At 36.4% G+C, this 16,023-nt stretch overlaps 1 protein-coding gene across 1 annotated transcript in view; it reads left to right on the forward strand.

The window, feature by feature from the left end:
- The window catches only part of UNC5C (unc-5 netrin receptor C), a 585,103-nt gene that overhangs the window by 374,222 nt on the left and 194,858 nt on the right, over positions 1-16,023 (forward strand). The window lies entirely within an intron of this gene.

The raw sequence follows: 16,023 nt of genomic DNA on the forward strand, positions 1-16,023 counted from the left end.
GTATTTTCAATCACCTTTTATGTGTGTGAGAGCTGGACAATGAATAAGGAAGACCAAAGAAGAGTTGATGCTTTTGAGTTGTGGTGTTGGAGAAGTATGCTAAGAGTACCATGGTCTGCTAAAAGGACTAACAAATCTTTCCTGAAAGAAATGAATACTCCTTGGAAGCAAGGATGGTGAGACTTTGTCTCACCTACTTTGCTTATGTTGTCAGAAGGAACTATTCCCTGGAAAGATATCATGCTTGGTAAAGTGGAGTGTCAACGAAAAAGAGGAAAGCCTTCAACAAGATAGATAGAAACAGTGGCTGCAGTGATGGCCTCAAGTATAGCAAGGATTGTGAGGCTAGCACAGGACTGGTCAGTGTCTCATTCTTCTGTGCATAGAGGGAGCTATGAGTTGGAGATGACTTGACAGCATCTAACAACAACATCATTTTTACTATATCAGAACTTCTAATACTAATCCATATCTAGTACTCCTCTCTTTCCTGGGCATAAAGGATTACTACAAGTCTTTCCAGTTATTACTAGGCCTAGTAATTACTTCTGGTCAACAGTCTGCAAGGGAAAGTGTTTCCCCTCTCAAACCAAGGCATTTTTGTGCTCTTTTTCCTCCTGGCTCAGAGATCCAGGTAGCCATGGGTTGCCAGGGTATAAACTTAAGATAGATGCAGGCTAGATCACCAAGAAATCTCATGTAGGACAATTGCCTGGGAGAGTTCCTTGAATCTCCTTAGACCTTTTGTGATGGAAAAATAAATACTTTGTAAACTTTTGACATTTGAGGTGCTATTTGATATACAGCATAGCATAAATATCCTACCTTCTAATATCCTATTAGGAGCTCTGTTGGTGTAGTGCCTAAGGCATTTGACTGCTAACCAGAGGCTGGCAGTTCAAACCCACTAGCCACTCCTTGGAAGGAACACTGGGCAATCTACTTCTGTGGTGATATCTCCTCGGAAACCCAAGGAGGGGTCGCTATGGGTCAGGGCCGACTTGATGGCAAATAACAACAACATTATTAACTTATTGAGGACTTAATATGCTAATTGTTTTACATGTGTTATCTCATTTAATCCTTACAACACACTGAGTTAGGAATTTTAATGATCATTTGCCTATTGAAGAAAGGGGATTTAGTGAGGTAAAGGAATTTTCCAAAAGCTGTTCAACTAGTTATTGGAAGAACAAAAATCTGAACCAGATCTTTCTGCAAAGATCATGCTCAAGTGTATCAATTGCCAAGGATTTTTTTTTTAAATAAGGTATTACTGGAATATCCTTAGTATTAGTCTACCTAAAGCCTTATGTTTACCAAAAACTAAGTATATGTCATTTAGAATCAGCAGAAACATTTTTTAAAAGACAATTGTAGTAATCTTTGGTTTATGCATCAGTTTTGTTAAATAATCTTTCCCTATGGAATGATAATAGAATTATTTGAGGTTAAGGTCTCTGTTCCGGTTACCTAGTGCCTCTCTGACAGGAATGTACCACAAATGGGATGGCTTGAACAAATAGGAGTTTATTCTCTTACAGTTTGTGAGGCTAGAAGTCCAAGTTCAAAGTGCCAGGCTTTTAGGGCTGTGTGAAAGCCCCTTGACCTTGGGCTTCAGCTCTGCCTCTTGCTCCTGGCCCACTGAAGCTAGAAGCATCTCTTCTTCACTCAGGCAGCTACTGGCTGCTGAGGCTAACAAGCCCAAGGTAGACAAATAAAATGGCACAGTCCCGATGTTACCAAACAACATGGCAGGCCACTGACTTAACTCCATTGAAAATCCTAGGATTGGCAGAGCATGGCAAGCTGCTGAACAACGACATGGCTCCATGCAGGGTTCAAATATGCCATAAGCTGGAGATCATTCCCAAAGCTGTTTCTCACATACGGGAAGCAGACCACATCCCTAAAGCAGCTACTCAGATGCTTGTGGTAGGTCCCACCATGGAGTTGATTGGCAGTCTCCCCACGGGGAATAACTACCACCAGCTGCCCAGCCACTCAACTAGGCCCAGCCAAGTTGACAAACAAACTTAACCACTACAGTCTCTGAATATACAGAAATATTTTTTAAAGATCAGAACACATTATTAATTTCAGTTCTTATATAAAGTTGAAGGTGAAAATTAGTATTTCAGTAGGACAACAAAACACATGCTCTTGTTTTGAAATACAGTTTAGTGGTGCTGACCCCTTTGCAGTTGAAAATGCACATATCACTTTTGACTCCCCCAAAACTAAACTACTAATAGCCTACTGGTGACAAGAAGCCTTACTGATAATGTAAAGAGAAGATTAAAACAGTTTTTGCTGTATAGTTATTAAATTTTCACATGAAGGCTTACACACATACACAACACACAACAGATAAGATTGTTAATGGTACAGCATGATTATTATTTACTGTTCATTAAGTGGAAGTGGATCTTCATAAAGGTCTTCATTCTTGTCCTCTTCGTGTAGATAGGTAGGCTGAAGAAGAGGAGAAAGAAGAGGGGTTGGTTGCTCTGTCTCAGGAGTGGTAGAGGCATAAGAAGTGGAAGATATGAAGGGGAAGCAGAAGAGACAGCCATATTCAATGTAACTTTATGGAAACGCATAATAATTTCTGTCTTTTTTGCTTTTTCATTTCTCTAAAAATGTTTTGATATGGTACCAAACTTCTCCCATCTTTTTGTTTTAGTTTTGGTGCCCCTATTATGGAAGGGTCCATGTCATAAAAGAAGTCAAAAGCAGTCTTGAATAATTGGCATTTCTTCTTCTGCATCATCTTCTTCATCATCTGGCACTGATTTGAAAGCACTTCCATTAACCCATCTTCTCTTAATTCCTCTGGTGTGGTGTCTATTACCTCTTGCTTTTTTCCAAGATCCATAGCTTGAAAAAAATTCTCATATAAGTAGACCATGCAGTTCAAACCCATTTAATTCTAGGGTCAACTGCTTATGAAATGCTAATATTTTTCATCTCTATTTGAAATTTCACAAGTTGAATTTTTCCCTCTTATTATAAAGAAACTTTTATACATTGGAATCTTATTAAATAAAAAAAAAAAGAACATATCCATTGGTTGCTTGGTCTGTGTTTACTCAGCTATTTCAGACAATTTTGAAGGTTCTCAAAACATTATGATAATTCTACTTTTTTTTTCTTTCCATTTTGGTATGAGTGCCTAGCATGTTCAAAGTTTAATCACAGTTGGGTTTGATGTCTGTCTGGCTAGTGTGGAATATACAACTGTTATCATGATTACAGTTTCTTTCCTTAAAGATATAATTATATGCCCCAAAGCCCACTACCATAGAGTCAATTCTGACTCATAGTGACCCCCATTGGGTTTCTAAGGCTGTAAATCCTTACAGAAGTATATTGCCTCATCTTCCTCCCATGTAGCAGCAGGTGGGTTTGAACCACCAACTTTGTGGTTAGCAGTCAAATGCCTTACCCATTACACCATCAGAGATCATTAAAATTATAATCACATAGCTTTTAAATAAGTATGTATTAATGTCCAGGAAAAATATCCTTTGATTAATTCAATAAATATTATTTGCCTACAATATATGCCAAATATATTCAACCTCATAGAGCTGATATTCTAGTTGGAGAGTAAAGGAAAACATGAGAATACTTACTGATTTTAAGTCTTTGAATAAATTGTGAAAGTATACTTATTCTGCATGAAATTGCTCAGAAACAGCCCACCTGATAATTTTTATTCAGTTGCTTAATCTCCCTGCCTCACTTGTGCCATGAAATAAGTATAGAAGGAATTCCTAATAGACAAACTGTGCATGTATTTTGGTTGCAGAAATATATAGGACTTACACACTTCCACTTACATCAGGGAATCTCCACTATATCTGTACCTCAATATGGTTGGGCCCTGGGGGATCAGTAAAATCCCAGGTGACATAGCTGAAAGACAAGTAACTTAAAGGCAAATGCCTAGATCTTGTTCCTGGTTTCAAATTTCTTTGTGAAACATTTTAGTCTTATCCATATTGCCCTAAAGAATTGACCTCTTGACCAAATCCTTCTCTCCAGCTCCTGCTGAAATTTCTAAAACCAGCTGTATCTTTCTCATTTGGGTGTATGTCTGATAAAATTTCCAATCAGTTTTGTGCCTCTCCTCTCCTAATTCTGTTTTAGTACCTCAAATGGTAATTTCTATGTAAATGGTAACTGTACCCTCAAATTCATTATTAATAAAATTATGTTGTTTTTGCTATCTGCTATTGAGTCAGCCCCTGACTCACAGTGATCCTGCATATTACAGAATAGGGCTGCTCCATGAGGTTTTCTTGGCAGTAATCTTTATAGAAGGAGTTCTGGTAGTGCAGTGGTTAAAACATTCATCTGCTAAACAACAGATCATCTGTTCAAACTCACCAGCCATTCCACAGGAGAAAGATGAGCCCCACTGCTTCAGTAAAGACTTAAAAGCCTTGGAAACCCTATGAGGCAGTTCTACTCTGTCTTACAGAGGCTCTTTGAATTGGCATCAAGTTGATGGCAACAGATTTGGTTTATTTTTTGACCTTTACTGAAGCAGTTTGCCAAGACTTTTCTTCTGTAGAGATGCTGGGTGTGTTAGAACCACCAAACTTTGAATTAGCAAATCATTTATGCCATCCAGGCTCCTTAATAAATATACAGTACAGTTAAAAAGCATTTTTCAAATGTCAAGTACTCCTTTTTTACCCCATTATCCTACTGCTTTTCTCACAACCCAAAGACGAAACAAATTCTTAACTCCATATTACAAGTTGGGAAACGAAGGCTTCGTAAATTTAATACTTGCCAAAATTAGATAGTAAATTCACAACAGATTTTTTTTTTCTAACTTAAATAAATCAATAGGTTGCTGTATATTTAAATGAATATCTGTCCAGTCTAACAGTTGCAATAATAATTTTCCTGAGTGAGTTGCACTAAAAAATTAAAAAAAAAAACTTTATAGCATTGTTAAAAAGTTTCCTAATATAAGAATTGTTTTGAAGATAAACAAATAGCTGTCCCCAAGTAGAACATACTGTGCATAAATTATTGTCAATGGTAGTCATTCCCGAGGTCACTGCTCTTAATGCTTATTTTCAAAGCATTTGTGATAAGTGCAAAAAGGCAGTTCAACAAGATGAGTAGGTTTTTTTTGTAACATATGTCTCTGGTTTCATTGTCAGATACTGTTTTCAGAGGGTCATCAAGAATATTACCCTTAACACTTATGATTAATGATTTGATAGGACCTCATAGATCTCAAAACAAATTTAGAAATAATTATTAAAATTCCATTTAAAGGGAGTCATATTAGCCTTTTTTAGTAGGTAGAGACAGACTAATCTTCCTAAAGCACATATCATTAAAGAAAAAAATGCCATTTCACTGATTTACAATTTCCACAAGCTCTCACTCTAAAGAGCAAATTTCTCTACTTGCATTCAAGGCTGTCCACACACCTCTCCTCTATATACTTCAATGCTCATGTTTCTTTTCTCAATATACGTAAAGTTTTCTCCCATGCAGTGTCCCAGCCTTTTTCATCTCTGTTCTTTGGCTTTGTGCTATTCTGTCATCCTCAAGTCCCTTTGATTCCTCTCTAAATATTTAAACCCAAACTATGCTTCACTGTCAATCTCAAATTTTCCACTTTCCATGCCTCCCTTGATTCTTCAGTCTGAAGCTCTGTCACTACAGGTTTCTTCATGAGGTTTTCAGAACTTTCCAAATTGTGGATTATTTTTGTTGTCAACATACAAAGAATGCTAAATGAAACCACATTGAAATCCATGGTGAAATGGAGTTCTGTGTCTATGGATTATAGGATTCTATGGCCCAATAAATTTGGCAAAACTGACACTGCTCCAAATTGAACAGACTCCTTTAATGGAAAAGGAGTCCTAGTGGTGCAGTGGTTAAGCACGTGGCTGATAACCCAAAAATTTGCAGTTTGAACCCACTCAGCAGCTCCAGGGAGAGAAGACATGATAATCTTCCACTGTAAATATAAGAGCTTAGAAAACTTTATGAGGCTGTTCTAGTCTGGGCTGCTAGGAGTCAGAAATCTTGAGGGCACACAACTACAACTTTATTGGAGAACCTCTGACCAAAGCCTTTAATATATTGATAAGCATTCTCAGTTTTTGAGAAAAGGATGTACAAAACAGAAATCCCCAGTATGATGCTGGAATCTTTTTTTGAGGCACCCTTATTAGTACCTCACTGGACATAGTTTGAGAAATATTGCTTTGGTGGATTCAGACAAATATGGGCATAAAACCTGATTTAAATACTTACCTGGCTGTGTGATTCTGAACATCTATTTCTTATCTATATTATAATAATACTAATCCCCAAATTATTATGCAGATTGACACATGATAGATGCTCAATAAATGTTAATTACTTATACTCTACAGAATCACAATTAAATTTTTAGACCAATATTTAACATTTTTTATATGTATTATAGCTATATAGGAGCTCTGGTAGCATAGTGCCTAAGGCATTTGACTGCTAACCAAAAGGCTGGCAGTTCAAAACCACCAGCCACTACTCGGAAGGAAGGTTGGGCAATCTACTTCTGCAGTAATACCACCTCCAAAACCCAAGGAGAGGTTGCTATGAATTGTTCCAACTCGACGGCACATAACAACAACAACAACATTATAGCTATATAGGTAGTCCCTGACTTTTGACAGGTTCTGTTCCTACAGCTCTGTCTTAAGTCATTTTTTACCTAAATCAGATACCTCTTTTTTTTTCAGTTTTCATTATTATTGCCTTTTAATATCGGTATCTTTATAAATCTGATCTTTATTTGTCTTCAGGGGTTGGAAATGTTACATATACACATCTGTGAGTGAACATCTAAGAGTGACGATGTCAGCAAATTACATGCTGTAACATTGTATGTACTATATATTACTGACAATGAAATGTCCAAAAAAAATGCAGATGGTCATAAGTGTAGTTTGTCATGACTCAAATACGTCATAATTCTGGGAGTATCTGTATATATACAGCCCGTTAATTTATTTAACATATATTAATTGGACAAATATTTTGTACCACTTCACATACTGGAGAATACAGAGTACATATGACAAAGTCCATATACTCAAAGAACTCCTCTAATATGTTACAGAAAATTTATGAAGAAAGGATGCATAGATGAGTCATTTCTATGCCTACCTAGGAGACTAACCAATTGCCTTCTAATAGGCTCACACGCACGATTACGCCAAGTGGGGCAGAGTAGAACTGTGTTCCACAGGTTTACAATGGCTGATTTTTTAGAAGTAGATCACCAGATCTTTCTTTCAAGACACCTCTGAATGGAGTCAAACTTCTAACCTAGGAAGCTACCATACACAGCACAGGTGCTCAATAACATGTTTATCACAGAATGTTACCTGCAGGAGGGCAGGGACTTTGTCTGCCATTGTTACCACTGTATCCCCAACATATAGAAGAGTACTAGCACACGTAAGTCTCAATGTATAACTATTGGATGAATAACGGCAAGAGTAATAGATCTATAATTTACAGTTACTTAGTTGACTAGCTCTCCAAAAATATATTATTATTCCCACCCTTACTTTCAGTAATCCTTTTAAAAAAATTATTAAAATTACTAAGGAAATGCATAGAAGAAGGAAGCAAAGGAACATGTGTTTTAATTTAGATAATTACAAAGAATTACACGTTCAAAGAAAAGGGTGAAAATATACATTCAAATACACGTAATTGGTTTAATGTTCTATGGAAAATATTTAGGAAATCAATGCATTTGCTAATGCAATGGAATGTACTTTGTTCTTTTCCAAATTAAACAAATTATTATCATGTTTTTACAGAATTGCTTCTTTATATTCTAAAGAACAGTGGCACAAAAGTCAGAGGTTAATTATAGGAAGCATTACATCTTCAATTTTGGCCTCAGAAAGGTTTCTTGGCACAGATATTCAACAGGTTTTTCACCACCAAATTTAAGAATAGGCATTAAGTGATAGACCAAACTTGGTAAGAGAGATTTCTATAAGCTCATTACAGTTCTACATGAAGAGAGATATATTTTTCATACCACAACCCCAAGTATCCTTCAGACTTGTGGTTTAAGTGTGATGGTGGTTAGAAATTCAAATAAGAAATAAGGCAAGGTATTCCCCTGTGACATCCAAAACCTGACACACCCAGAAAGGAGAGGGGAACATAGTGTTACAACTACCAGAGTAAGTATCATGTATTATTCTATTTTAATATTGTCTTGGAAATAAAATCTCAAATTTCTAGGGGAAAACTATATGCATTTATGAATACTTGTCACATAGCTTTCTCTAAGCATTAGAAGTCACCCCACTGAAGATACACAGTAAAATTAATATTTTCCTCTCAAGTCTAACCAATACATAAACATAAAGAAACACAAATAAAACACATTTCCTCATTTGACACAGGCTGCCACAGAGAGCCAGGTGACTAGAAACTATGACATAAAAAGGAATCAAGTCAATGAACTACATATGAAATGCTTCCGAACTAACCTCTTGAACCATTTAACCCCAGTCGTATTGTTCTTTAACCTTCAGACAAGCACATACCAAAGGGTAAAAGTAGCTTTAACAAAAATATGCTCATAATAAAACTAATATGTCAGAAAGTTGCAGTTCTCAACTATACAAAAAATAGTCTTAGTTAAATTAGATAACCTGGTTATATATTTAAAAATATTCTATTAGAAGTCATAGAAAACATTTGAGAGAAGAGTTGGCAAATTATGTGTTTACAATGTCTTCCTTCTGCAGTTTAAAGGAGATGGTCAAATTACTTCATCTAAGCTAATACAATATCTTTATCATGAAGTCCAGTTATTATATTTTGATTATTTAGATTAGGGTTATACCAAAAAAAAAAAAAAAAAAAAAAAAACCTCACTGCTATTGAGTCAATTCTGACTCACAGCGAACCTTCCTTTGGTTTCGAAGGCAGTATCCCTATGAAAGTAGATTGTCCAATCTTCCTTCCGAGGAGTGGCTAGTGGGTTTGAACCATCAGCCTTCTGGTTAGCAGTCAAATGCTTTAGGCAAGCTTGCTAAAATAACCATCAGTTTTTAATGGTATGACATCCTTTTAAATATGGTATTATTTAAGTGAGTTTTTATCAAGATGTCTAGGACTGATATACTTCATATTTTAGATCATATGTGAAAACTAATAGGATTCAGCTCTAGAAGAAAGCATTAAAAAAAAGAGACCACACTAATTCAATAAAACACATTGCAGTGTATTCCAGAATATCCCTACCTGCAGCTAGGTACATTTTCCACTAGCTCATATCAGAACTATGAGTATACTCTAGTGAGATCTTCTAGAGTGACCTCTGCAGCTCTTCTCCCAATAGGAAGAGTGCTAGAGGAGGTGCACTGGTCATGGCTGCTCAACATGACATCTCAACACTTCCTTTTGCCATTTGAAGATAAACTATTTGTGAGCAGTGAGGAATTCAACTCAGGTCTATAAAATAAGACCTAAGTTGAATGTTGGCTGAGGATATTTTTTTAATGAAACATAGAGGGATTATCAGAAGGTAACCAATTGATGACTACATTTTTAACAATGTTTAAGATGGTATGTGATTTGTGAGTATAACCTAATAAACTAGATGATATTGTACAGTAAATGAGCAGCTTAAGGCTAGGTATGATATTGGATCCACTTTACATTTCTGGAAAACAGCATAATATCTGGCATTAGGGGAGTTTGAGTAAGTATTTTGTGGAAGAACAGTGCACTACAGATCAAATTTCTCAGGGATTATGAGTATTGTTCATGGGGTTGCCATGAGTCAGAATCAACTCAGTGGAAACTAACAACATCAATATTGTTTTAAATAATTATATAATAGGCTTCTTCTTGTATCTGTGATCACTTTATAATAATCTCCTAGAAAAAAAAAAAAAAACACTATTTGTGGTGCCTGACTACTATTATGAAACTAAAATTATACAAAAGAAATAAGAGTCCATTTACTAGGCTTTATTGCCATATTCATGTATGACTTCACGATGTTCCAATCAGAGAATCTCATTTGCACTTGGCTTTCTCAGGTAATTTGAAACTCCTTATTAACAAGTGCATGCTTATACTCAATCTGAGACTTCTTGGTCGAGCATGCTAATTACTTTCCTGCACTCTGACTCCCAAACCACAATGAATCCCATTATAAAAGCAAATCACTGTAAACTTCAAACAACATGCATCCTTGAGGTGCCACTACTAAAGGACAGACAGCAATGGGAAATCTTTGATGTTATCAGGCATGATGGAAAATGCACGCTTAAATTTGAGTAAATCCTGTAGAATGAAGCATTTCCTCCCTTACTCCCTTACATAATATGAAACCAATTTCAAGTTCCCAAAAGCTCTTCAAAGCAGTCTGCCTTGGAAATGACACTGATAGCATTTCAAATTTCAAGGCAGCTTGCTTTCCCATCTTGAGACTTCAAGCCGATTTGAAATTTCAGTTTCAAAGAGAAAAGATATTACCTACTTTTACCTAAATCACTAGGCTCCAGTTTGATGAGCAAAATGCCATAGGTAATGAACTTACCTATAGTAATGAAAGATGGTATATAACCAACTAGCTCAGAGTCCAAATAATGCAGCTGATGCTAGGGAATTCTGAGCTGTAAGTGTTTAAATATCTAATATTTCAGTTCTTCCTTGTTCTTATGTTGTTGACCAAAAGTTGGAATGTAAACTTTGGGCCATGGGACAAGACAACTGTACACAACTATAATTAATCTTCCTGCTTCTGAATGGAGTGTCTGTGAGGCTGAACACAACATCAGTGTGTGCTCAACTCCAGTGCCCACAGGGAGCCCTGAGTTACACAATTCAGAACATTCATACTATGAATAATCCCTGTAGCAAGAGGGTAGATCTGTGGCTTTTTAAAAGGCTTCAGATTTGTAGTCAGCAGAAACATCCATGAGTCTATTTGGGCACAAGGATACAGTGGACCCAGTGAAGTTCTCCGTTGCATTTAATTAGGTTTCCTGTAATTGCTTTAACAAAAAGGGGAGGAGGGAATGAAACTTGAGGTTATCATCTTGGGACACAAAATATTTGTATGTGGTTTTAATATCCTGAGTCCATTTGTTACTGCTCTGCATTTTAGAAAGAGCCATTGTGGTTCTAAGGAAATATGCATTGCAGGTTTACCAGCCCTTAGCTGACTGTAAATTTACTTCAACGACCTTAAAGGAAGAATTTTGTTTCCAGTAACTGAATTTCTACATGAAGAAGGAAAGTATAAACAAGCAAAACAGGCAAAAACATTAGACACCAGAGTGTGGAGGGAAAGAATGTAAAGGAAAGAAGGGAAGAGGGTGGAGGGTAAAGAGAGGAAGGAGCAGAGGGTGAGGAAAGGCTATCTCCATATTGCCACGATTTCTAGATGTGGCAATAATGAGCCATATTACAATAAGATAGGAAAATGAAAGGCCTGACCTGGAACCAGTTAAGTGGAAGGAAAGCAGTTATTCATTAATAGGTTGAAATTATTGCCTTGGTTGTTGTTGTTGTTATGTGCTGTCGAGTTGGACTCGACTCATAGCAACCCCTCCTTGGGTTTCCGAGGCAGTACCACTACGGAAGTAGATTGCCCGATCTTCCTTCCGAGGGGTGGCTGGTGGGTTTGAACCGCCAGCCTTCTGGTTAGCAGTCAAGTGCCTTAGCCACTATGCTACCAGAGCTGCCTTGGAGATTACTATATTCATTAGGCATTGGCGAAAATAATTTACTAACCTCTTTTCATAGAGCAATGAAGAATTAGGATATGTTAATTATTTTTAAAGTGGCTACTATTTAAATATAAAAAGATTAGGAATTTTCAAAAATGTGGAAAATATTAAATACATTTAACAGTATAACTAGGAGTTCCTAGGTGGCACAAACTCTTTAGCACACAACTGCTAATCAAAAGGTAAGTTGTTCAAACCCATCCAGAAGCACCTCAAAAGAAAAGCCTGGTGGTTTTCTTCCAAAAGTTCATAGCCTTGAAAACTCTGAAGCACGGCTTTACTCTTCAATACATAACATCACCATTAGTCAAAAATCAAAGCAGCAGGAACTAGCTTAACAGGATAACTACAATTAATAAACTTTTGATGATAAGAGTTGTCCCTTCAGGACCTTGCCCTGCTTTGGAATTATAAAACCCACTTTTCTGGACTTTGTTCAAGTCCAGGGATTCTTTACCAGACCTAAGCACCTAGCAGTTTCTATGACACAAGCTCCATTCACTCTTTATGGGAAAGGTAGTTTACTTCTTTTGTAGAATTTCCCTGAGTGCTCTTTGCAATTTGAACATTTCCTAGGATTTAAGTTACTCTTTATTAGGGTCTCCAGAAGCCACAATCTCTCATGTCACCTATGATAAAACATTTTAAGAAAACATAACTTTTAGGAACTTGTTAAACATTAAAGAGTGATACAGGAACTGCACACACACACACACACGTACATTCAGTCTCTCACATATTTCTCTGTCTTATATAGATCCCATAGATCCCATATATATATTTTCATTCTCACCTGATCATGTTATCTACTTGCTTAAAACATTTTAATGACTTTCCACAGTACTCAGGAAGAAGTGCAGAATCTGAAACATGGTATACAAGACTGGTTCTCAAGCTTCTACATACACCATAATGATGTGGAATGCTTGTTAAAACACAGATTGCCATGCACCAGTCCTAAAATTTTCTATTCAGGGATTTTGGTATACAGTCCAAGACTTTGTATTTGCAACAGGCTCCCAGTTGATACTGGTGAAACCATTCTGGGGGGCTACACTTAGGGAAAAACTGGTATATAAGACTGTATATGACCTTGCCCCTTAGTTGTGCCTAGCTTTATCTCATGCCACTATTCTCTGAGTCTGGTGCTGAGTTTCTTCCTTTGGTTTCTCAATCTCCTAATTGTCTTTCCTGCCTCTTTCTATTTGTCCTATATCTCTCATGTATATCAAAACATGAAAAAAAAAAAAAAAAATCCAAGCTAGCTCCTGTTGGATCCTTCATATTAGGTTTGGTTCACTATGTTCTATTTGTCCCTATAATATCTCCTTCATAGAATTTAACCAAACTATAATTAAATAATTAAGTGTATAACCAATGGTTAATAAATACCCTTGCAGTAATGTAAGGAGCTCTGATGGTGCAGTGCCTAAAGAATTTGACTGCTAACCAGAAGGTTGGCTGATCAAAGGCATCAGCTGCTATTCAGAAAGAAGATGAGGAAATCTACTTCCGTAAAGATTCACTAGCTTTGAAACCCAGTGGGAATTGCTATAAGTTGGAATCAATTTGATAACAGTGGGTTTGATCTTCAGTTTTCACAGTGATGTAAGTTTATTGAGAGCAAGATCCATAACTGTCTCACTCATCAGAGTTCATACATGCCTAGAACAATATCTTCTTTCTTTAATTATGACAGAAGTTTTGGTGTAATAATGGTTAAGGCATTTGGTTGTTAAAGAAAAGATTGATGGTTCAAACACACCAGCTGCTCTGTAGAAGAAAGATGAGGCAGTGTGCTTCATTGTCTGGAGCAAAGAAGAGCCAAGAAATTCAAAGGAGTATGGAAACAGTTAGTCCAAATGTCTAATGGACCATGAGAACCTCAACCTATATGACCCTGAGACCAGAAGAACTAGATGGTGCCCAGCTACCAATGCCAACCAGTTGGAAAGGGATCAAAATTAGAGATCCTATATAGAGTGGGAGGAGCTCTGGTAGCATAGTGGCTAAAGCACTTGACTGCTAACCAGAAGGCCGGCGGTTCAAACCCACAAGCCACTCCTTGGAAGGAAGATTGGGCAATCCTACTTCCGTAGTGATACTGCCTCGGAAACCCAAGGAGGGGTCGCTATGAGTCAGGGCCGACTCGACATAACACATAACAACAACAACAGATATAGAGTGGGGGGGGAAATGTGGAACAAAATTCAAAATCATAAAAAAAAAAAAAACTAAGCTTGCTGATCTGACAGAGACTGGTGGTAAAACCTGCGAGACTATGGCCCCAAGTTACTCTTTGGGCCGGGAATTGAACTCATTCATGTGGCTTAACTCTCACCCAAACAATGAGAAAAGAAAATTAAAATTAAAATTAAAAATGGGAGCTCTTCTGGCAGCCAAACAATAAATAGGCTTAACTGCCGAACGCCTACACCAAGGAGATGCACTCTTTGGTACAATCAACTATGGGAGATCAGCAGGGCAACATTTGCACGTGGAAAAAAGTAGGGAGGCAGAAATGCATACACAAGGACTCAAGGAAAGGGTAACCACAGGAGGGAAGTGGAAGGTGAGCTGTTATACTGCAGAGAATATAACTAGTGTCACAAAATAAAATGTGTATGAACTGTTGAATGCAAAAGGAATCTGCTTTGTAAAGTTTCACCCAATCACAACAAAAAGTTAAAAAAAAAAAAAAAGATTTACAGTCTTGGAAACCCAGTGAGGGTCACTGAGTCAGAATCAACTCAATGGCAATGAGTTTGTTTTCTTTCTGGTTTTTAATTGTGATAAAATATGTTTAACAAAAACATTGCCATTTTTACCATATTAAGTGTAAAATTACTGACATCAGTTTTATTCAATCTGTTGTTCAACTATAAAACAATATCTTCTGTATAATAAGTGTTTAGTAAATATTTGTTAAAGAATGAATAAATAAATATAATATTACAGAGTTTTTACTGTGTTCATACAGTTATACTTGAATCACAGAAAATAATCCTACAATTTTAGGGTATCTGTGTGTGTAGTCCTCAAAACAGAGACTATATTCCAGGAGTTCCTGAATTCTTCTCCAAAAAACCTGCAGTTGTTCACAATAGTTCAGGTAATACCTCTTGCTCAGGGCAAAGAGGTCTATTACAGAGACACTGCCTGAAACAGCCTTTGGTATCTCAAGGTAAAGACCTCCAGGATGATATCAGATACTTATTTCAGTTTTATTATTTGGGATTACATAATGCTGTGAAATAAATTCCAAATGTTTGCATATTCTAATTGGAAGTCATTTAGTCTCTGACAGGATTTTAGTTATAATTATACAGAAACATTAGGTTTTCAAAATATTATTCATGAAAAACCTTAGTCATATATTCTTTGGGTAGCATAACAGAATTTTGTTAACTAAGGCTAATATTTCTTCTCTTAAAAGAGAATTGCCTTAAAAATTGAAGCTCTTAAATTAATTTGTCTAAAAAATTAACACATACTTATGAAGTACTAGATGATATTATAATGAATATTTAGGAGCTCTGGTAGCATAATGCCTAAAGGCATTTGACCGCTAACCAGAAGACTGGTGGTTCAAACCCACCAGCCACTCCTTGGAAGGAAGATGGGACAATCTACTTCTGGAGTGACACTGCCTCAGAAACCCAAGGAGGGGTCGCTACTAGTCGGGTCCAACTTGACAGCACACAACAACAACAAAAACATATATATATATACATATATATATAACTGTATAATATGTACATATTATATAATTATTTATATATTATATAATATATATATAGTTATAGATGTAGATATAAATATAGATATATAAATAGTTGTAATTTATAAACTTATTTTATATATGTAAAATAAGTATGTATGTGTGTGCATATATATGTGTATATATGTACATATACATACACACACACACACACACACATATATATATATATATGTACACACACACACACATATATATATATATGAAGGAGCTCTGGTGGTATAGTGGGTAAGGCATTTGGCTGCTAATCAGAAGGTCAGCAGTTGAAACTCACCAATGGGGAGGAAGATGAGACTATATACTTCCATAAAGATTTATAGCCTTAGGAACTCAATGGTCGTCACTATGAGTTGGAATCAACTCAATGGCAATGGGTTTATATATATCTCTCGATCCATGTGAGAGGGAGATTTGGTAGTATAAAGCTGTGTA

This window comes from Orycteropus afer, unplaced genomic scaffold (assembly GCF_000298275.1).
Source record: "Orycteropus afer afer isolate SDZICR_OR568_19922 unplaced genomic scaffold, OryAfe1.0 scaffold00159, whole genome shotgun sequence".
NCBI classification, from domain to species: domain Eukaryota; kingdom Metazoa; phylum Chordata; class Mammalia; order Tubulidentata; family Orycteropodidae; genus Orycteropus; species Orycteropus afer.